Consider the following 22229-nt stretch of genomic DNA (forward strand, 5'->3'; position numbering starts at 1 on the left):
GACCAAACAAATAAGCTGGAAGGACATGGAAGAATATTTGAAAAGCAAATTCAAACTGGACACTTAAAAGTCGATGGGTAAGAAGAGCAAGGACAGCAAGGAACAGGAAAAAGGAACAATACAACAAGATAATCACTCCTCTGCGGACTGAACGGAAGTGATGCACACATTCGTCTGACCCCCATCCCATTCTCCACCCATTCCTACCTCCCCTTTATCCCTTCTATTTTACTTCTGGGCCCCTCCCTACCTCTCTTACCCCGCCTACCCTTTATTTTATCCCCCACGGTCTGTCTAAACTTCACAACTTTCTATCACAATAATTGTTCTCCTTCTTTCACTGTAAAAGAAAATGGTATAAAAATTAATTAAAAAAACCCCATAAAAACTGCAAATAAAACATGTGTCAAATCTTCCCCTTTCTCCAAAAGCAAAACAGTAACAAGATTATTTTAAAATTGTTTCACCTGAGAAATTGCACTTGATTTAACCAACTCTTATTCTGGGTCAGTAGTGTGAAATGGTGGCCAAAAGGTCCAATGCAATTCTGGGTTGCATCGATAGGAGTGTAGTGTCCTCTTGCAGGTAGTAGTGCAACTGAAATTGCTATAAAGTGTTGTAAATGTGCTATTGAAAACCACCACCACCATCACCTCCTCCTTTTTAAAAAGATCTTGATTTCTGGGATGTGAGGTTTGCTTGAGCACAGGTATGCTTATTTTGTGGACTGTACTGCATCATCTACAAAGAACTTATTTATGCCTCAAACTCTTCCTAAAATCTGGACTCAGGTTTTTAAAGGTTGGGTGTCCAGTATCTTCATATTAATGAATTGATTTTTTTTGGAGCTTTAGTAGGGATCTTATTATATCATGATCCTTTAATGATCGAAAGGAAGACAAGAGACACATATTCCTTCAAATGTTATCAAGAATATGAAGGAATATTTGAGTAACTCGATAAAAGTAGCTCAAATTCTTAGAAATTTATTGAAGAAGTAATTTGTAATTGTGGCTAGAAAAGCCATTTCATAAGAAAATACAGGCAAGAAAGGACTGAGATAATAAATGTGGTTGAGAATACATATTGGGTTTCCTGTCTGAAAAGTAAGTTATATATAGCAATGCATAGTTTAGGGGTGGTGGTGGGGGGGGGGGGATTGCTAGCCTTTCAGGAGTTGTGTCAGTTTGGTTTTATCAACGATTACTGAAAGAATACATAAGAGAATAAAATCCGGAGTATAAAGACTACTACACACTTGGATTAAGTACAATCCCTGTTAATCTCTTTCTCTGTCTACATAGTATAAAGGTTATTAACCTGACTGAAAAAAACACCCACTGGGAAATTCAATACCATGTGGAAGGGATTATCACACTTCGAAAAGAATGTATGATAGTGACCATGACATAATAAATGCATTAGTTGTCTCTTTATGTCTGCAGGGAGCTGCACAGAAGCACAAATCACACTACACGAGGGAGGGATGAGGAACCTCATTTCTTCATGTTTAAATATCAGACAGGAAGCGAAAGTTCAGAGGCACTAATGAAAGGAACTCGTATGTTTTCATTATTCATTTTGCTTTCCCAAAGAGGCCAACAGGGAGTTAGCTAACAGAAGGAGCCATATTAGCATCTTCAAATTTCATTGCACAGAATAATCTGGGGAAGGAGGATTAGTTCAGAAATCTGTCTGTTTCTTTGGTTGATTTCTTATATGTTTGTGCTCATCTCCAGGCTATTGGATAAAGATTGCAAATTAATTGGTGGCCCATTCAAGAAAGGAAGGCTGCAGACCTGTACTTTGTGTGACGATAAAGGTTTTACTCAGTAGAATCATCCAGAGAAGTGTTGAGAAGATGAAACCGGGGTTATGTGAAAAGAACATGTAGAATTAGAATTTTGTCAACTAGGGATTTAAAAACTCTGATAAAGCAACAGTTCCTGCATCATGTACATGTGTGTGGCTTCACCAACATTGCCATATAATGCATTTTAAACTGCATTATTTAGCAGCATAGATGGAGGCTGTGTGTGTGAAGGGTTGTATCTTGATTTAATTTGAAATTTGCAGCTGTATTTTAATTCCAGTGCTGTTGTTTTCACTTTATCTATATCTTCTCCTAATAGCTTGTGTATTCCTAACATTTACCCAGAAGAAGAACATTTTGCAACATTTGAAGGACTCTTTCTGGGTGACACACTTCCCCCAAATGTAAATCCCTGTTTGAGTGGAATCATTGTATTAAAATTATGCAAATTGGAAGGACACTGGACAGAAGTTTGTGGTAAGATCTGCCCCATACCAAGCTGGTGACCTAAGGTTTCTGCTCAACTAATTCTCACCAGAATTTCAACTTTTCATATCCTGTGCTTGGAGTAATTGTTTTGTCATAAAAAATGGAATAAGAACTGCTGATAGCCCAAGAGGAGCTAGAGCTTGTCAGAATTAGTATTTGGACTCCAAAGCCTAGACTAGACCTTGGAAAAATTATGTTTTGGACTCTCAGAATCCAGTGATCATGTTGGCCAGGGTATTCTGGTAGTAGCAGTAGTAAAATGCCCCCCCCCCCAATCTACACTGACAGCATGGGGTAGTATTATAACACTCTTATGACACATGATTCTGATGAGAAATTTGGGCGAGCAAATGAGATGCATATTACCGATATTTAATGGCCATTCAGTGTTAGTGTATCTCAAGTGCTGGCTTTAGCATATGAAGCCCTAAACGGTTCTGGCCCAGCTTAACTGTCTGAATGCATCTCTCCTTATGAACCATCTAGGACTCTTAAGATCATCTGGGGAGGCCCTGCTTTCTTCGCAGATGTGTTTGGTGTGGACGAGAGATAGAGCCTTCTCAGTGGTGGCCCCTCGGCTGTAGAACACCTTCCCTAGGGATATTAAATCGGACCTCTCACTCCTAAAATTTTGTAAAAAAGTTAAAACCTGGCTTTTTGAGCAAACATTTGCAAATGCAGTGTAACATGCAAATATAGATTGATGGAACGACTGGACGACGTGAATTGGAAAATGATTTTAGTAAGGAGACGCTGAGAATTTATGTTTTTATTGGTTTTGTATGGTTTTTATATTTGCTAAATGTTTTTAAATTGTATATTATGTTGCTGGGGGCATCGAATTGTCCTGACTGTAAACTGTCTTGAGTTCGACAATACATTGTCTTGAGTTGCCTTCGGGCTGAGAAAGGCGATATATAAATATGTTAAATAAATAAATAAATAAATAAATAAGTACTTTGGAAGATAAAATCCTTTTCACTAGTGTTTTAATTGAATGATGTTAGTTATCTTTGCTTTAGTCTCATTTTTGTATAAGACTATATAAATAAGGTAAAAAGTGTTAATCTGGATACACTGGTTTGGGAAACTTTCCGAGGAAGACAACACTCTGATTTTGGATGAAGCTGATGAACTCCCCTAGGAGCGAACTAAACAACCCAGCAGGGAAATTTTGAAGGGTAATTATGTAGTGTATTTGCAGATGGATGTCCTGCAAGAAGTTGGTTTGCACATCCAGACTAAAGGAAAATGATGCAAGAAGCTAAAATAAGGAAATCTCTTTCAATCTATAAAAACAAAACAAGATAATTGCCAAGTTTAGGTTTTAGGAAAAATAAATTAGTTTCTCCTTGAATATTTTAAATATGTCCTACAAGTGTAAGTAGCAGCTGCACATCAGTTTGAAAGGATGTCCCTCTTTTGTCCAAAGAATATCTGCTTAAATAAAACCTCAAAGGAGATAGCCAATGTCTGGGTCACCTTTGATTGCTGACCCCAGCAGGAAGAGAAAAGCATATCCTAAATGTGCAGCTAAGCATGCTCTGTAATTTGATTACTCTTAACTAGCGTGACCATGTCAGAGCTTCTTCCAGTCTATTGGGTTCTGCATTCACAGGGCAATATATATTTGCAGGCAGCCCCTGCTCTTTTTCAATTAACTTGCCTTTCTCTCCATTCCAAAGGCATTAGCCTTGTTTGCACACTTCATTATTCCAAGCATACATGCTTGTGAAGTGCAGTTCCAATTCATCCTTCCCAGAGCCCTCCTCCCTTTCTTTTTCTTCTGGCAAGTACAAGTTAATAGAGACTATGGTCCATGAAGGGAAAATTGTGAAGAAATGAGCAAAGTTTCCTGGGTGGTATTTTATGGCTATTTAACGATTTACGCAAGCAAGTTTATTGGTAAAGTCATATACTGCTAGATCTCATAGCAATACTACCATTATTCAACTTTGCCTTAAAATTAAGGAATTAAAGCTTGTGGTACAGCTCCCTTTTGCATCATCAGAGTTTCCGTAATCACCATCTCGAAAAAAAAGTGTTGAGAGGAGCTGTTCAAATGCTGGCTGGAGCTATTAAATATAGAATAAGAAAACAACTACTCAGATGTTGTTGAAGGTCATGGATGAACCCTCAAGTCACTTATTTACTTATGATAACCCCATGCATTTCATAAGAAGCAAGGAATATCTCAGAGGTGGTTTTGCTAATTCTTTCCAACTTCAACTTAAAAGGAGACAGATCAGCATCACTTTGTAGACCTGCTCTCCTACATTAAGTCCTCTGTTATTTAGAATGCCAGATCACTATCTCCCAAAGCAGTTACTATACTCTCAACACAAGGACAGAAAATAGAATGCTGGTGGACAGGAAAAGAGATTTAAAGAAAAGTTTAAGGGTAACCTTTAAAACCTTTAAAACTGTGACATAGTCACAGAGAACTGGAAAGCCCTGGTCCTCGAGCATTCTAACTGGAGGTCAGCTGTTACCCACAGTGTTGTGGAATTCGAAGAGGCATGAATGGAGGGTAAAAGAGAGAAACAGGTCAAGAGGAAGGTGCACCAAGCCAACCTTTGTCAGGACCGCCTTCTATCTGGAAATCGATGTCCTCATTGCAAAAGAACATACAGATCAAGAATAGGCCTCGACAGTCACCTTCGGACCCACTACTAAGACCCTACACTTGGAAGGCAATCATACTCAGCCATGAGTGAAAGCCTATGTTGATATAGACAAAAAGTTTGGATGGTCCTCAGCCCCTGCAAAATAAGGAGCTGTAATTTCAGGCAAGCAAGTAATATGAAGTCTTATGAATAAAAACAAAACACAGGATTGCTGACAAGCTGCACCCTTGTGAAAACAAAGGAGTTCATGAACCAAACAAAGCCGCACCAATGAGCAAAGTTTCCTGGCTAATTGACTATTGTTTAAAATATGTCGTAGGAATGCTTGGTAGTTTTAATTTAAATTGTGGGATATTTCCTGGGTGGTATTTTATGGTGATTTAACAATTTACACAAGCAAGTTTATTGATCTCTTGAAGTGTCTTCAATTTCAGGCATGAAAAACTAAAAATACCCATTCTTGAGACAAATGGGTGTTCTCCAGCTCTTTTTTGACATTTAAAAACAGAATGTATAGAGCAAAATGGAGTGCAATTGTTCATTTAAGAGAGAGAGAGAGAGAGAGAGAGAGAGAGAGAGAGAGAGAGAGACCGACCATGTAATGCTTTGTAGGGGTGTGCAAAGCGTTGGAATTCCATTTTGTAATTCACTGATTTGTATGATTCTGAAATACAAATCTCAGAATTACTAATCAGAAAGGGATCCCTCCAAAGCATTAAAAATTGATATAGAAACCTCTGAAACTTTTGGAGAAATTAGCAAAGATTTGTTGTTTCAGAGCTTTTTAAAAATGTACTGCAGCAACAACGAACAAGGTCTTAGAAATCCGTGGATCATGGTCTCCAATTTTTAAATGTAACATACTCTGTCAGGCCTGTAGCCAGGATTTCGTTTCGGGGGGGGGGGGGGCGCTAAAAAATTTTCAGGGGGGTTCGGGGGAGGGGCTGAGTTTTGAGGGGGGCTGAGTTTCGGGGGGGGGGCTGAGTTTGAGTGAAAGAGGGTCTAGCCTAGCAAACCTTTTGTATCATTACCCCAATACCCCAATGCATATGGGATATTTATTTATTTATTTATTCACTTTGCTTGTATACCGCAGTTTCTCAGCCCGTAGGCGACTCAACGCGGTTCACAAGAGCAAAAAGTCAATCATACAACATACAATATATAAAACCATTAACAGCATAATAAACAAAATAATGACACATCAATAACAACCCATTAACGTCTCGTAACTAAAATCGTGATCCAATTCGTCATTCATAATTCCGTTTCCTATATTCATCGTTCATTGCACTATTTATCCGAATGCCTGTTCAAACAGCCAGGTTTTTAGTTTTCTTCGAAACACCATTAACGAAGGGGCTGATCTAATGTCCATGGGAAGGGCGTTCCACAGCCGAGGGGCCATTACCGAGAAGGCCCTGTCCCTCGTCCCCGCCAGCCGTGCTTGTGATGCAGGCGGGATCGAGAGCAGGGCCTCCCCAGAAGATCTTAGAGTCCTGGTGGGTTCATAGGCAGAGATACGTTCGGATAGGTAGCTTGGGCCAGAACCGTTTATATTATATTGATATATTGAGTATGGTGATCAGATCATGATATGAATAAACATAACAGTTTAAATAATGCACCAGTAAGGCCTTTTCACGAACCACCATGAGAATTTGGGGGGGGGGGGGGCTCAAGCCCCCCCCCCCCCCGGCTACATGCCTGTACTCTGTCCATAATTGTCTGGGGTGGGAAGGGGGGGGGGAGTGAGGTGTTTGACAAAGTCAGCTGCATACTTTTTTTCCTTGTCAGCCAATGAGAAGAAGAAAGCCAATCATGTGGCTTTCTGCAAAGTTGGTCTCTTTCCCTCAGCGTCTCTATGTCTTTGTGGTGTTTAATGTACAGTAGCTTTTTGATAATTCTGTTTGTTTCTGTCCCTTCATATCCAATCTATAACTTTCCTTTGTTGAAATTATTCAACCCCAAACTGCAGCCCCATTCTTCTGGTGTGAGCAGAATTCTGGGAAATGTAGTTTGGGAAGGTGAGAGTCATCTGAATCTCCAAAACGAATAACTAATTGGACTTAGGCCACTTCACACACCTCTAAGTCCTTATTTTCAGGGTGCTGATCTTTGCATTACTTATTCGGTTAAACCAGCAGGGTAGGTATGGATATAGCACAAATCACTGAATACTCTGCTACAAATGTATTTTAGGGATGCTGAACCCCTGAAATACATTTCAAGGTATTTCCATTTATCACACAGTCCCATTGCCTTTGCATTGTCCTAAGTGGGTTGCTACTCACACAGGCAGTATTCATTATCACAAAATGGGTGGGTGAAATCCTTTAGTCATTTCTTAATGTAGTCCTCACACAGTAAGAAATGCAGGGGATTTTATGAGCATAAATGTTATGAGCACCGCATATGCCGGTGTTCTGACCATCATTATTGCTTAAATAAATGGATTTTGTCACTGTTTCCTAAATCTTTGCCAAATTTGGGGAAAAGAATGTCAGGTTTTTTTCCAAAGCTAAAAATCTGGATTGTAAACCAAGACAAATGGAGAAATCCAAGAGCAGAATGATACGGATTTATCCTAAAGGCACAACTATTTTTCTTTGTAGGCAAAATTTGTTGTATAAATAAGAATTACTCTGTATGCAATTACTCTCTCTTTCTCTCATTTTTCTTGTTTTCTCTTATAAAAAGATAGTAGGAGAAGGAATTATTGATGGCTAATTGACTATTGTTTAAAATATGCCCTAGGAATGCTTGGTAGTTTTAATTTAAATGGTGGGATATACCATTTGACTTCTTTTATTCTTCCTTTGTTCCTTGCCTACACTGTCATTGGATTAGAATAGTGACATTCATTAAAGTTTTTATTTTTTATGACTAGCAACTGCTAATATCAGAACTTAAGAATTGTCAGAGTAGATCAAACAATTAATTCATCAAGACTGTCATCTTGTCTCTATCAGTATCAGTAAAAATCAGTCTGTAAAAGATGTATTTTTTCTGTGCTGTTCTATGATGTATATGTGTAGCCTTCAAGGATGATGGAACATAATTGTTCCATCATTAACTATGAGTTCATTAATAATAATAATAATGATGATGATGATGATGATGATAATAATATATTTATTCATTTTAGCTTTTCTTCAACCAATATGCACATAATAGCAAATTTTGCTTAGACAATAAAATGAAGTTACTTCAAGAGAGACACTATAGAATTTTATTTCTACAGTTATATAGGACTCCTCTTTTCTAACTCCTTATAAGTTCTTCTACTTTCATAATGACCCTATTCCAAAACTTCAGATTTCAAAAACTACCAGCCTTATTTTTTAAAAAAATTGTGAAATTCATAATCCATAGATCTTTTCAAAATGTGTTATAATTAAAAAATAATATATTTGGACTACAGTAAGATTTATTGAAAACAAATAGACATTACTTTTGAGTATTAGGCATTACTTCTGACATTACTTCTGAGTAAGATATTAGGATTATTTTATTGAGCTTTTTCCTTAACCCCAAGAATCTTAGAACACTGGACAGGAAGAGAAGGATGCAGTAGATGTCCGAAGATCTCCACATTGGTTTAAGAAATTGAATCTTTTGGAACATACTCAAAAGGCAAGAAAAAGAATGGGCAAAGAATGCTACCAGAAGCAAATTTGGTTTTTTTCTATATTGGGATCCTCCATTCTGAGCCGTACAACAAAGGATCTGCCCAAGGTGCTGAAACTATTTTGGGAATGGGGTTTAGCTCTCTAGATAAGGGGTCCTCAAACATTTCCAACTGACACCCAGTTCACAGCCAGTTCATGGCCCCTCAGACTAATTCCTATGCACACTGCACATATCTTATTTGTGGTGTAAAAACATGAAAGAACACAGTATTTAAAATGAACAATTTTAACCAACACAAACTTACCAGTATTTCAATGGGAAATGTGGGCCTGTTTTTGGCTTATGGGATAGTTAGGTAAATTAGGATTGTTGTTGTTGTGTGCCTTTAAATCATTTCAGGCTTAGAATGACGCTAAGTCTAAAGTTTAGGGTGGGGGCTAGGTAAATAAATTTGGAAGGTCATATCTGGCCTGTGGGCCTTAGGTTGGGGACTTCTGTTCCTTTAAAATTCAAATTAAAACCTCAAACAGTGCCCCGCCCCTATCTCTCTTTGAGATTCCCTGACTTGAGCACCAAGTTGATTTCAAAATGAGCATTTTATTTTGAGTGGGGAAAATAATGCAGAATGCTTTAGATGTAAATAGGTGGAGAAGCCCAATTGGTACAGTTGAGGTTTGCAAGTGGAATAACAGAGGAATATTTATTTTATGTGGTGCCTTAGGAAACGATTTTCCTTTCCTCTTGGCATTTTCATTTTATGTACTGACCACAAAATTCATTAGTTTGAAGCTGTGAACCCTATTGTGATGGCAGTGAGCCAAGCCATGGATGTTTTGAACTTAATGAAAATGCCGAGATACACAATACGCAATTGCTGTGTTTATTGTGGTCATGAAAGTGTAGATTGCATCCAAGGGATTGGAAGGGAATTTCAAAAGCTTTTATCTCTTCATTTTGAGAGGATAACAGAACAGGTCTCTTTAGCCCCTTCTGTAAATGCTTTCCAGGGCCTTTAGGCTCACTTGCTGTTGGTTAGCTTTTCTTCAAATATCATTGTTAAGTCTTTCAAAATTATTGTTCTTGTTTTATTTTTCAAGTGAAATAATTACATTTTTAGGAAGACCCTTTGTGTGGCTGAAAGCTAGAGATTGTTTATAGAAAAAATACCTGGGGGATATAACATAGGAAAATAAACTTGGTGGACAAAACTCTGCATTCCAAAAATGGCATTAAAAGATTAGAAAGCCTCCCAGATCATTTTTCACTTCTCTACCTGCTCAGCTACTGAAACAGCAAACATTCAGGCTGGGTATTTATGTTAAGGTTTCTGCTAAAATGTTGAACTTGCATGTAGTTCTATTTAGAACTCAACAAAAGTAAACATTCTTTTTGGATATTTAAGTGGCAGTTGATTTGTGAGCCCCCTGCCAAATGGAGCTTCAGCCACGGCTGGCTCTTTGAGAAAAGCTAGTCTTTATGATTGCAGAGGAAGAAATCTTTGTCAGAATGCCTCTGAAGAAGGCCTTACCTCATATAGAGAGAAATACATGTGGGCTTTTAAAGTAATAAACAGTTGACCATCAGTTAACATACAGAGCTTGTATCCTTTTTGTTTCCTGCTTATATGTGTGCCTTTTGGTACTGTTTGTAGTTGGAGTTGGATACCAGGAAGATGGAGGAGTTGGAGTCAGACATGGAGTTGACTCTACAACCCTACAATAACTCACCTTGCATTTCCATATCACACATCAAGTGTCCCCTTGTTGATCAGAAAAGGGTATAGTGCTTGGATCAGCACCTGGAAGAAAAGAAATTTTTTTGAAGCACACTATTTCTTCTTTGTGGTCTCTGTGAATCACACAATTGGGGTTTGACTGTGGCTGCCCAGGCTCAATGGAAACTTTTCTATAGATCTTCAGTTCAATTTCTAGCAGTAACCTCACCCACTCCTCCCAGGGCATAAAAGGCACCCTGGTCAGCGGCTCCCAACTTCCTTTTCATCTGCCACTGGAGAAGCTCTTCAGGAACTTTGTATTATTCTGTGTTTCACACACCATGTCAACCTCATGCTGACCACGCACTTCAAGAGGTGCTCTCAGTGCACTGCAAAAATGGTCATGCTAAGTGCCTCTAATGCCTCGGAGATGCTTACATCATTGGCACCTGCCAACACTAAAGGGTTTAACAGCCCAGGTGAGAAAGAATAGAAAGGCGAGACTTGGGTCTCTACTCTATGAATAATCCTTTGCACCATCTTCAACGGCCCCTTCCATGACCTCCTTGAGGGTGTCAAAGTCTTCTAAGACTGCTAAGAAGAGCCAAGCTCCTCCCAACCAGTCCCTCCACCAGACCAGTGCCAAGACAACTTCACAAGAAGGCTTGACGCTAGATCCCCACCAAGAAACAGCCTTTGGCCACTCAGTGCTGTCTTCCTGTCTTTGATGATCCCTAAGCCCACTCTCCATTTCAAGTACTCAAAGGACATTTCTACAATTTAAGGAACCTGTTTTAGGCTTTGCAGTTCGAGATTTAAGTAACACAGACACAAGACTTGGTTGCTATTTAATCCAGTTGCTTCTACTCTTTCTCCTACTCTTTCATACAACACACCTCTGTGGCCTATGTTTTGTCAGGTGTTTCTACCTCAACGGCCACCACAGTTAGCATCAGGACTCATTGTGTTTCAAGCTGCTTGCATGATTTTTGCTGTTCTTAGGTTACCCTATTGGGTTTTCTTTCAATAAATTTGACATGTGTCTTTTGCACAACACCTGAGTCGGTTTGTCATTCCTGCTGACCTTCACCTTAGCTTACTAATCTCCAAGCTAGTCTCCAATTGTGTGATTCACAGAAACTATTAAGAAGAAGGACACATTGCTTACCTGTAACTGTTTCTTTGTGTGGTCCTCTGTGAATTCACCCAAATCCACCTGTTCCTCACCTCTGTCATGCAAACCTCCACTTTTCTAGGTGCATCTGCGGCCTAGTAACTTGGGAGCTTCTGGCCAGAGCACTGTTAATGCACTGAGGAGTGGGCGGGATTACCACCAAAAATTGAACTAAAGATCTATAGAAATGTTTCCGTTGAGCCTGTGCAGGCGTAGTTAAACCCCAATGGTGGGAATTCACTGAGGACCACTCGAAGAAACAGTTACAGGTAAGCAACCTGTCCTTCACATGTACTTCCTGTGAAGCATGTTCCAGCCTTTTCTGGAACCAGTCTAAGATCACTGTCTTCCTTGAAGGAGTTTGGATGCTTAGGATGGGCTTGGATGCTTGTCATAAGGGACATGGAGGCACTTGACAATTTCCTTTGAAAGCTCATTCCAGTGATGATGAGCTGTCTTTCCTCTGAGTACTGAAGGTATACACAATGTGAGTGGGAGATGGATGTTATAGTCACAGCCCAATTTCTCCTGGATTAGAACATTGTGTGTGGGTAGATGAGAAGAATAGACAGTAACATCATGACCTACATTTGTTCTCAATGTTCTGCCATTTCAAAGATGGACAATTCTTTTGTGTAAGAGCTATTGGTTAGTTTGATAGATCAATTCTATTCTCAAATAAAAGAGATTGCATTAAAAGGAGGGGAAAACATTAGTCCTTCACACAAGAGGGCCATTTATTTTACAAAGCCGAGGGCATTTGATTTAGCAGCACAATCAATTAAGAAACAATGATAACATTTTAAAAGGCTTTAGAAAACTCACAGAACTGAACCAAAAGTGTGGCTCTTTAGCATATAGCCAACCTGAAGAGTGATTTCAACCCAACTGAAGTTGCTCATTCCTACTCTAAAATTTGATACTGTACAACCCCCATATCCATGAGGGATACATTCTTGAACTTACCATGGAAATAAGAAATGATCGAAAACAGCAAATCCTGTTAAAATGAATGACTTTTATTTGATGTTTCCATAGAGCTGCCCTGGAGGACCTAGCAAATTCATATAGAGAATATCAAGGATACTTCTCTAGGAATTTTCTCAGTCCTTCAGGATGATTCTGGTAATTTTTGGGAGAAGCATACCATAGAATTACCTGGAAGACAGGCAGTTCTAGTGAGGACATATTTTGTTGGAAGCAAGTAGGTGAAACTGTGGTCCCATGGATAGTATAGTCATAATATGCTATCATTGAAAATAAATTCTTTGCCTCAATCTTGCTGAAGTCTTTGCACAAATGAAGGCATGGAGAGGAAAAGACAAAAAGGGCATCATAGTAAGGAGGCAGTAAGAGACCAAAATATATGTGGTGCAGCCATAGTTTGCATGAGCTGATTTGCTAGGCATTTAAGTTGTGACTTAAATCTATGTGGAAGATGCACATCACTACAATGCTGCAATCCTGTATCCTAGGAATGAATCCAAATAAATTCAGTAAGACTTACTTTGAAATATACATGTTCAGGATTTATTATAAGCATATGTCAAAAGAGAGACTGTAAATGTTGAAGAAAACATTCTGAGTATGCCTAGACATTGTTGTTGCTCTACTGTGCCTTAAAATCATTTCCAACTTACAGTAACCCTAAGGCAAAATCTATCACTGGGATTTCTTGGCAAGATTTGTTCAGAGGAGATTTGCATTCCTCTAATGATTAAGAAAGCATGACTTGCTCAAGATTACAAAGTGGATTTCCAAGTCTGAGTGAGATTCCAACCCTGGTCCAAACCACTCCATTCTGTCTCCATGCTTAGAGTTACTCTTTATTTAATTGAATATTTAGCTTACATTTCTGACATTAATCTCTGGAATTTGTGAGAAGCTGGGCTAGTAGATTCCGTAAAAGATGAACACAGATAAAGGATATAGGCAGTTGAGAGAAAAGATCTCATAAATATGAGAATTTCCTTCATCAGCCTAATGGTCAAGGATTACTCAGTCAGTGCTGCAAGACAGGAATTGGAAACTGCAGAAATTTCCCCCTTTTTTTTGCTGCTAGAGGTCTGCACAGAGTGCCAAAAATGCAAAGAATCGAGCAAGTAAGCAGTTTAACTGGAAGGAAAATTACTTTTGTTTTGAAAAAGGCAAGCAATTATTTTAATATTAAACAATGTGTCTGTTAAACAGGACACTTCACTCTATTTAAAAGCTGGCTTTCCATTTTTGGGCTCATCTGGGAGAGGCAAATTACCTTTGGAAGAGACAAGACAAAGGGCATCCTGATGTTACTGGAGGGATCAAGGGCTACAGAAACAGACTGGGAAGTGCATGTGGGCCTAGGGCTATATTTCCCTCCCCACCAAAGGAACAGAATAAAAAAGACCAGGCAACTGAGGAAATCAGGTAAGCCCTTTACTGATTAAAAGAGCTGCTGGTGCAATGGTTGCTACCAGTTTATAACCACCTGCCTTTTAGCTAATGATTTTGTTAATCAATCTAAATGTATATAAATTTGGGAAATAATCAGAACACAGGGTTCTTGGGAAGAGGATGCTGAAGGAAGAACAAGCCATTTTAACAAAGGAAAACCAAGTTCTTGCTTGGAAGATATTTTTTCTTTGACATTTTCTTTCCTGTCCCTTATAACAATAACAGAAGGTTCAAAATAGCCTCAAAACAAAGCCAACTCATGTCTTCTTGAATTACAGTTTACAGCCCTAGAGACAACACATGGATAATACAATGAGGTGGATACCTTGGCATCATAAGAAAGCAACAGGAAATGGCCTCTAAGGGGTGGAGTGGGGGGGGGGGAGGTTCCTGTGGAGACAACTGTTTTTACAGTACATACAGCCTCAGATGGGAAATATAGAAGTGGTCACAATAGTAGCTTGAAGGAAAATGATGCAAAATGATTTGGAAATTAACCATTAGATGGAACCTGCCTTTTCCTGAGAATTATGCTATCACTTGGGACGTGCTGTCAGTGTCTCTCCTCTACTTTCCAGTTGGGGGTCCAGGAGGGTGTGAGGATTAATGAGAGTACACAAATGAGGAAGAAATATCCCATTATCCCTACCCTTTGGCAAGCCTGGGTAATTAGTGGAACCTTTTGCAAGAAATACCATTTGTTACAGTGTAATTGCAAAATAATTATCTCATATGGTAGGAATATTAATGATGTTGGTTGATAACATGCAGGTAATATATGAAACATCTGCTTCAGGAAGACAAGTGCCACAACACTGTTTTAATTGGTCAGGTCAGCATTAATGACCTGCAATTAAGTGTATCAAGCTCTGCACTGTAAATGCTTGTCATACACAGGCATGTTGATGTGACATGTGAAAAAAAATGGTTTCTCTAGGGAGACTTCTGCCTGGTAGGTGGGAATTTTTCCTATCTGCCCTTTTCAAAGAACTTGTGATTGGACTTTTGAGCCTTCCTAATTATAGACTATGATGCGGATCTAATAGAAATACTGAAGGAAACACAAGGCAGTAGAAAGGGAAGAGAGAGGGAGAGTCTAGATCTATTTTTCTTTATTGAGGAATTTGCTTAAACTAGCTCCTACTCTCTCCCTTGTTTACAGGACAACCACTCATAGTGAATGGGGGAGACCAGGCACCAGCTATGAATTGTTTTGGCTCTCAAGCATGTGATCAAATCCTTAAATCTTATAGCAATCTAGAGTTCCAAAGGACAAATGTATTTTCTACTGTGACATATGGGATAGAAAGGGAAGACAGAACAAAACTTGGAAAAGTTAATTATGAGAGGACTTCAGCTTGCAAAATATTTAGCCAGCATGGCCAATAGCTTTGAAATGTAGTGAATGTATTATTTCTTCTATTTGTATCCTGCTTTTCTCTAACCCTGAAGGGGACTCAAGACAGCCTTACATATGGCAATTATTCAATGCCTTTGGACAACAAACAATTAAAATATATTTAAGTTAAAATTTAAAAATTAAAATTAAATGTACATTAAAACATATAAACATTGCATAAATCACTATTAAAATCATGCCATCCACAATTGTAATCTGGGGCAGTTCCACAAATCTTTGCACATATTTTGTAGTTATTATTGAACTGTAGATTAATCTCCAAAGGCTTGACCCTAGAAAAATAAAAAAGAAGAAAAAGAGGAGCTCCCTGAAGCTTTTTTCTGCTTCCCTTTGTCCTCATTATAAAGTGAAATAATTCTTGTGTGAATGCAATTCTTTTTTGTAGTGCTAGATTGATTTCTTAGTTCTGCTACATAGGTTTTGTATATTCCCCTGGGCAAGTAACTTAAATCTATTAATTAGGCCTTACTTACATCCATTTTAAAAAAGCGAGTTCTCTAGCCTTCAACCTGTTTTTCAATATCTTTTTCAGTCTTACATGCAGGTGGGCTAAAACTGTTTCTCTCCTTGAAATCCTGTACATGTTATCTCCCATTCCTCTAGTCCAGGGGTCCTCAAACTATGGCCCGGGGGCCGGATACAGCCCTCCAAGGTCATTTACCCATCCCTCGCTCAGGTTCAACCTTAGTCTGACATGACTTGTAAGCACACAACAACAACAACAATCCTATCTCATCAGGCACAAGCAGGCCCACACTTGAAATACTAATACGTTTATATTTGTTAAAATTGTTCTTCATTTTAGTTATTGTATTGTTTTTAAGTGGTTTTTGAACTACAAATAAAATATGTGCCGTGTGCATAGGAATTCATTCATGTTTTTTCCCCAAATTATAATCTGGCCCTCCAACAATTTGAGGGACTGTGACCTGGCCCTCTGTTTAAAAAGTTTGAGGACCCCTGCTCTAGTCCCTGACCTTGCTTCAGTAATGACAAGATTTGTCTACATTTGCTGGTTTGCCTCATAAAACAGGATTCTCCACCATGGGGAAAGTTCTACTGGTTTTCTCTTCAGACTTCCATGTTCAGCCATTGGAGGTGACAGACTGAGGTGTTTGTATTGGAACTTGGGCACATGCTGGTAATGTAGTGCCAGCATGTGCTATCTTTGGATGTAAAGGGTACTAGCAAAATTTCTTTTTCTTAATCAACAAAATACAGTGTATTGTGTGGGGAAAAATTGTATTCACTGGAATACAAGGTGGAAGATGCAGAGTAACTCTAGTAATCTCACCCAGTTGGGAGTAAAATTGTGAAATTATTCATTTTTGATTGCAGGAATAAAAGAAATGAAGATCTGCTTCTGTAGTGCGGCTGCTACCCCCTCCTCTGTTTCAGACATATGGCCAAACAGGGCTAACATGTGATGTGTCCATGCTCACATCACACCATATTCCAGAATGATATCAGCTGAATGGTTATACTCTGAGTCTGGAACAGATATGAATGTGTTTCTGAGTATAGATTCAAAGTGTTCAAGAAATTGGGAATAAAATCAATTCAATCAGTGCAATTTCTTAGGAAAGCTGTTATGGTCGGAATATTATTTTGGATCATTCTGTACCACTTCCTTGCATGCTTGTGTGATTGTAAGGATCACACACGCATGGTCCCATAGGAATGTAATAGTGTTTCCCAATAAGCCAGGCCTGGGCAAACCTATTGGCTGTTACAAATTGTGGGAGTTGAATCCAAAACACCTGGAGGGCCAAAGTTTGCCCAGGCCTGCTATAAACTATGTGCTCGGCTTCTTTTTACCACTTGAAAAAAGTGTGCCAGAGGATGCCACAACATTCAGTTCCCATACTGCTACCTACCTTTCTTGGTATTGGTATGACATATTTATTGTATGGGGTAGAATTGCAAAATAATGCATGTTTACTTGCCCTTTAGAATGTCAGTGTTAATGATACAAAAGCTAATAACATGGGGAAAATCAACAACAGTAACAAAATCACACTCTGGAGTTTTGTATTTTGTTCTCAGAACTTTCTGTTTCCCAAGAAGCTCAGTTTCAGAATAACTGATCTATGAAACATGTAGGACAAACAGATTCAGGTAGTCAAGAGCTGTGTATGGTTTTCTGTGAATCTCATTTGATTTCCCAGTGAAACACGTTTTCTTTCTTGAAGATTGTGCCCATTTTTATTGAGTTAGGCCTAGGATCCTCTGCTTGAAGTTCAGAGCTACTTGGACTCTGGGATATAAAAAGAGATGGTTTTAGCTAGTTTTGTCTCATGGCTTATATATGTTAGATCTACTGTGGAATGAAAACTGTGACTTTATCGGAGCCTAAAGTGCTGGTGAAGTTGATATGATGCAGAGAAACCGTCCCGTATTTCTCATTCCATCTTGATAAATAGATAAGTCCTCGGCCATTCTTAAAGCCCGGGGCTTTTAGCTACTTAATAATCTGCTTTTCTTGTTAAATAATATTTCCTTTTATGGACAAAGAGCAATGTTTGATTTGTGTTCCAGAGACTTTCCTGAGTTTTATATCAAAGATTTCAAGACTACAGGGTAGAAATGCTGTTGCTGTGCTTGAAAATACCTTTCTGTGTCTTTCAGACTGCTGGCAGAGAATTGCTATGAGTGGGACTGTGGTTAATCATTGCCACCTGGGGAAAGCTCCTTCTATAGTCCCTTTCTAACAAGCCTATATGCGTTTTTTTTTTTGTCTTTTTGGGATATAGAGAGAAGGACAGAAGACAACCTCATAGTTCCTTCAACACAGTTTGCCTTTCACATGTGAATGATGTGCGAAAGGGCTGAAACAAGTGGGGAACTTTTAGCCAGGTGTTTTGACTTTCAACTCTTAGAAGCTTTAACCAAGTCTTTTGCCCATCCCTCAATGTTGTATAACTCTGAGCTTTGGAAGACTGTAGCTCTTTCCAGCCTCACAATTAATACCTGAGGATGAATATCCGAGGAAAGAAATTGTTTGTTAGAACTCTATGAACGAAGGTGTCCCTGGGTCCTGGAACATTGCCTTATTTGGATTCAATGTATTAATGGAGTTTCCTCATGCAAAGCTTCTTCACCTCAGGCATCCATCCTTATTCATGGACGAAGTGAACCAGGGTTGGGAGGACCTGCTGTGTAGTATCCACAATGTGGCTAATTGCATGGCCTTAAAGCCTGCATGCATTGCTCACATGAAGACATTTACTTTGAAGTGGTTTCACTTCAGTAACTGTGGTCCAGGAAATGGTGGAAGTGTGGGGGGAAAGCAGAGAAGGCAAGTGGAATTGTATACAAACTCTAACCACATTCCTAGAAGAAAAACGTGATATGGCTGTAATGACTGAGTTAGGTTGTTGTACGTGTTATAGAAGTCACCCACTTAACTGGCTTGCCAATTAGTTTTCTTCAATGACCATTGAAAAAAAATAAAAGTACCTAGTTATAGTGTGAAAAAGTTTATATATGTTCTCACCTGCCCTCCATGTCCGACATAGCCTTACTAACCCCCAATATTTCTGATCACATATGAGCATTCATCAGGAGTAGTTCACTTCAAAAGATATGTTAAGCATCCACCCTAAAATTTCTGAGTTTTAAAAACTTTGGACCTTGCTGAACCTTGCCACCTTTTACTGAAATATCTTTCCTGCTTCTGAAACTTGGAATTGGTTTTTTCCTGTGTATATTATTAGGATTTCTATTCAGAGGTGCATACTCTATCCGACCCAGTGAACTGCTTCTATAAACAAACATCAATCTGGAGTGGTCTGTTTCTTTAAAATATACCACTTTAGGAGCTGAAATTACTGCTGGCGAACTTATCTCAGTGCTTATCCAAATAGACACTAATTATTAGTGCTGTGTCCATAGCTATATTTTATAGAGTCATGTTGTTTACTGAGATTTACAATGTGGTCATTGTAAAATAAGCCAATTCCTCATTCATTTACATTTGTTTTTAGTGTTGCTCATGACTCAAATTGAAAGTTAGTCTCACTCCATTTCATTGCCCTTTCCTTATAAAGATACACCCAGAGTGTTTTTCTTCTTACTCTTTCATCTTTCTATGCTTGGCTAATTGGTTAATATGGCCATGAGCATCATCACTGCGGCATGTGAAAGCCATGTGAAAAGGGTGCTATAAAATATGCTAGAATAAGAAATGTTCTCCCTGGATCCCAATGTATTGAAAGGAGAAATACAAAAAAGGATACGCAGAACAAAATACAATGGCATCAACTGACCTTCTCAACATTTCCACGAAATTGAAAGATAATCCTTGCCTCCTTTCTTGCCCAACTGGAGTACATTTCATGGATGCACCATGTCACGAAATGTTCAGATTTTTAAACAATGAAAGTATTAAACCTGAAATTTGTGGTTTGCTTAAGAATGCCCCACTTACAGCCCCACTTCTATCCAAGCTGACTGAGCAGGTGGCAAAGAGGTAGTAAAGAAGTGAACAATGGCTGCCTAACTAGTATTAAAAACTACAAAGCTTTCTTTTTTCATTTTTACTCTACTAGCATACAATAGTTACATGGCATAAATGTCTTCCTCTGAGTGCCTGCCTTCACTGCTCAGATGTTCCATTAGTGACCCTAATTGCAGTGGTACATCAGCTAAAAGAGTCATAGGCTATGGGCAATTTTATGTAAAAAGCATTGTTCCTTCTAGATGGAAAGAAAGAAAAATGGCTGCTGTCACCAAATCCTCCTTCCCACCAAATCAGAAGGAATTTCTATTTAACTCCAACCATTGTTTCCAATATTGCACATCCCTATATTTCCTCAAATTGATATTAATATACCCTTACCTTGTAAAGCACTTGTGTCTCTATTCTCTGCAGTTCAGAAGAGTTTTCATTTCGCATATTGCACTTATTCCAGCTTTTTCTTGTTTTTTAAAAATATATACTCATTTGCATCTTTTGAAGATATAAAAGATGCTCTTTTATTGCATTGCATTGTGTCTTTCTAGCCAAAATATGCATGATAAGTTGGTATGTATGCACTGGGAATTTGGCTTTGTTTCTTTGCTGCTGCCTTTATTGTGGATAACGGATTATGACCTGTTAGGATCACTGATCATCGGGGTATAGATCTTAAACTGTTAGGATCACAACCTAATTGGGGTAGCAGAGTTTATTTAGTAATTGATGATCACTGGGCATGCAGATATTTTGTTTCTGTTTGGTGCTTTCAGCAGAGAATGATGCAAGCAGACTTCTTTTTAAAGATAACAAGATTGTTTACTGATAATTTCATGTATTTAAAGATACAGGCACATTTCTTGTCAAAGGTTAAATACTTCAGTAACGTTTCAGAGGGTTTGGATCTTGAACTTTTAATAATAATAATAATAATAATTATTATTATTATTATTATTATTTATTTTTTACCCCGCCTCCATCTCCCTGAAGGGACTCGGGACAGCTTACATGGGGCCAAGCACAATCAATAAAGTTAAAAAACGTAGTACATTAAAATGCATGACATCAATTAAAAACAGCATTAAAACAACATTATAACAATATATGAAACATGCACCAAAAACAACAACAATAGCGTAATTCAAGTCTCAATATGAGTGGGTGGACTGGTTGGTGCACAACATTTCAGAGGATAGGGCTAGTGAGTAAAGTGCATAGGTCGTATAGCAGCATTAAGGATAAGAGCAATACAGTAGGGTCATTCTAACTTTGGATACAGCACTAGTAAAGTGTGTGGCCAGGATTTTGGATCCTAGGTGGAGCCAGGTATCAAGGGAATGGTCTAGTCAAATGCACAGTTTCTTTATAAACCATATTGCTTTATACAGCACTCTTTAGCAAGAGTTATCTTGCTACGTTATATTAGTTAGGACAAAAAAAAGAAAGTGCCTTCACAGCAAAAACTGAAAGATTGTTTGGCATGATTTGTTTTTGTTTTGGCTGGTGTGTGTTTGTGGGGGGAGGGGGGGAGAGAATGGGACCAGCATAAAGAGTGACTGAAATATGGGGAATGTGCTATTCCCATCATTTGTTTCTGAATGTTGAGAGCTTGATCTCCATTAATTGGGCCTGTTTTTGAGATAATTGTGCAATGTATTATAGTTGCATTTTTTAAAAAAATTCAATCAGTTTTACTCTGACTACTTCTCATTTAAAAAACTATTTAATCAATGTTAATATTTTAAAATTATAATTATATAATTTAAAATTATAGTGGTTATTTATTGTCTTAAACTGATTTTATAGTTTCCCCAAGATCTTAGCATATAAATATTTTAATAACTAACTCCCCCTATTCCCTACTTGTTCACTACAGGACAATAAGAACCTGTATGTTGCTGTTGTAGCACTGCTTCAGCCTGTCTACTGAAAAAGAACAAGTATTGAACTGAAAACCTGAATTACCCAGCACATAAGACTAAGGTAAGTAATTCTTACCTTTAACACTCAAAGATGATATAACACAATTATGGCAGGTTAAAAACTTGCCACATCATCCTGTCTGTCCTGTAGTCATACTGATCTTTAATCATGATTGGATCATTACTTTTCAATGATGGCAAAAAAAACCTGTCGATTAATCCAATATTGCTATTTTTCCCTCACTATTTATTCTGCATTCCCAATATTGCCCATGAAAGTCTCACAAGAATGCCCAAGCTGAGCAACTGCACACTTTTGGTAGAATACAGGGAAAAAGGAAAATAGAAAAAGAACACAGTGCTAAACATGGGTAGAAAGCAAGGCTGTATAGAAAAATGATAGAAGCAGTTTGCATCAGGAAAATTGATTCTATTTTTATATTTAGTAAAATATATGTTTGTTCTTAATTAAAGTACATATAATTTCAATAAAGAAAGGGACCACATCTACCACAGGAAGGCTAAAAGAGTAGTTCTTTAGTGGTTAT

General features: G+C 38.3%; 1 protein-coding gene across 11 annotated transcripts in view; it reads left to right on the top strand.

Moving 5' to 3' along the window:
- The window catches only part of TSPAN18 (tetraspanin 18), a 205032-nt gene that overhangs the window by 75138 nt on the left and 107665 nt on the right, over positions 1 to 22229 (top strand). For 6 of the 11 annotated variants that reach the window (XM_060764248.2, XM_060764238.2, XM_060764222.2 and 3 more), the window contains one exon: positions 21636 to 21742. The exons of 4 other annotated variants lie outside the window; for them this stretch is intronic. The gene's annotated coding sequence lies outside the window, so the exon portion shown is untranslated. Of the gene's footprint in view, positions 1 to 13834; positions 13857 to 21635; positions 21743 to 22229 lie in introns of those variants that run through there. One more of the 11 variants, XM_060764257.2, reaches the window with a different exon arrangement.

The sequence above is a fragment of the Anolis sagrei genome, chromosome 1 (assembly GCF_037176765.1).
Source record: "Anolis sagrei isolate rAnoSag1 chromosome 1, rAnoSag1.mat, whole genome shotgun sequence".
Classification (NCBI taxonomy): Eukaryota; Metazoa; Chordata; class Lepidosauria; order Squamata; family Dactyloidae; genus Anolis; species Anolis sagrei.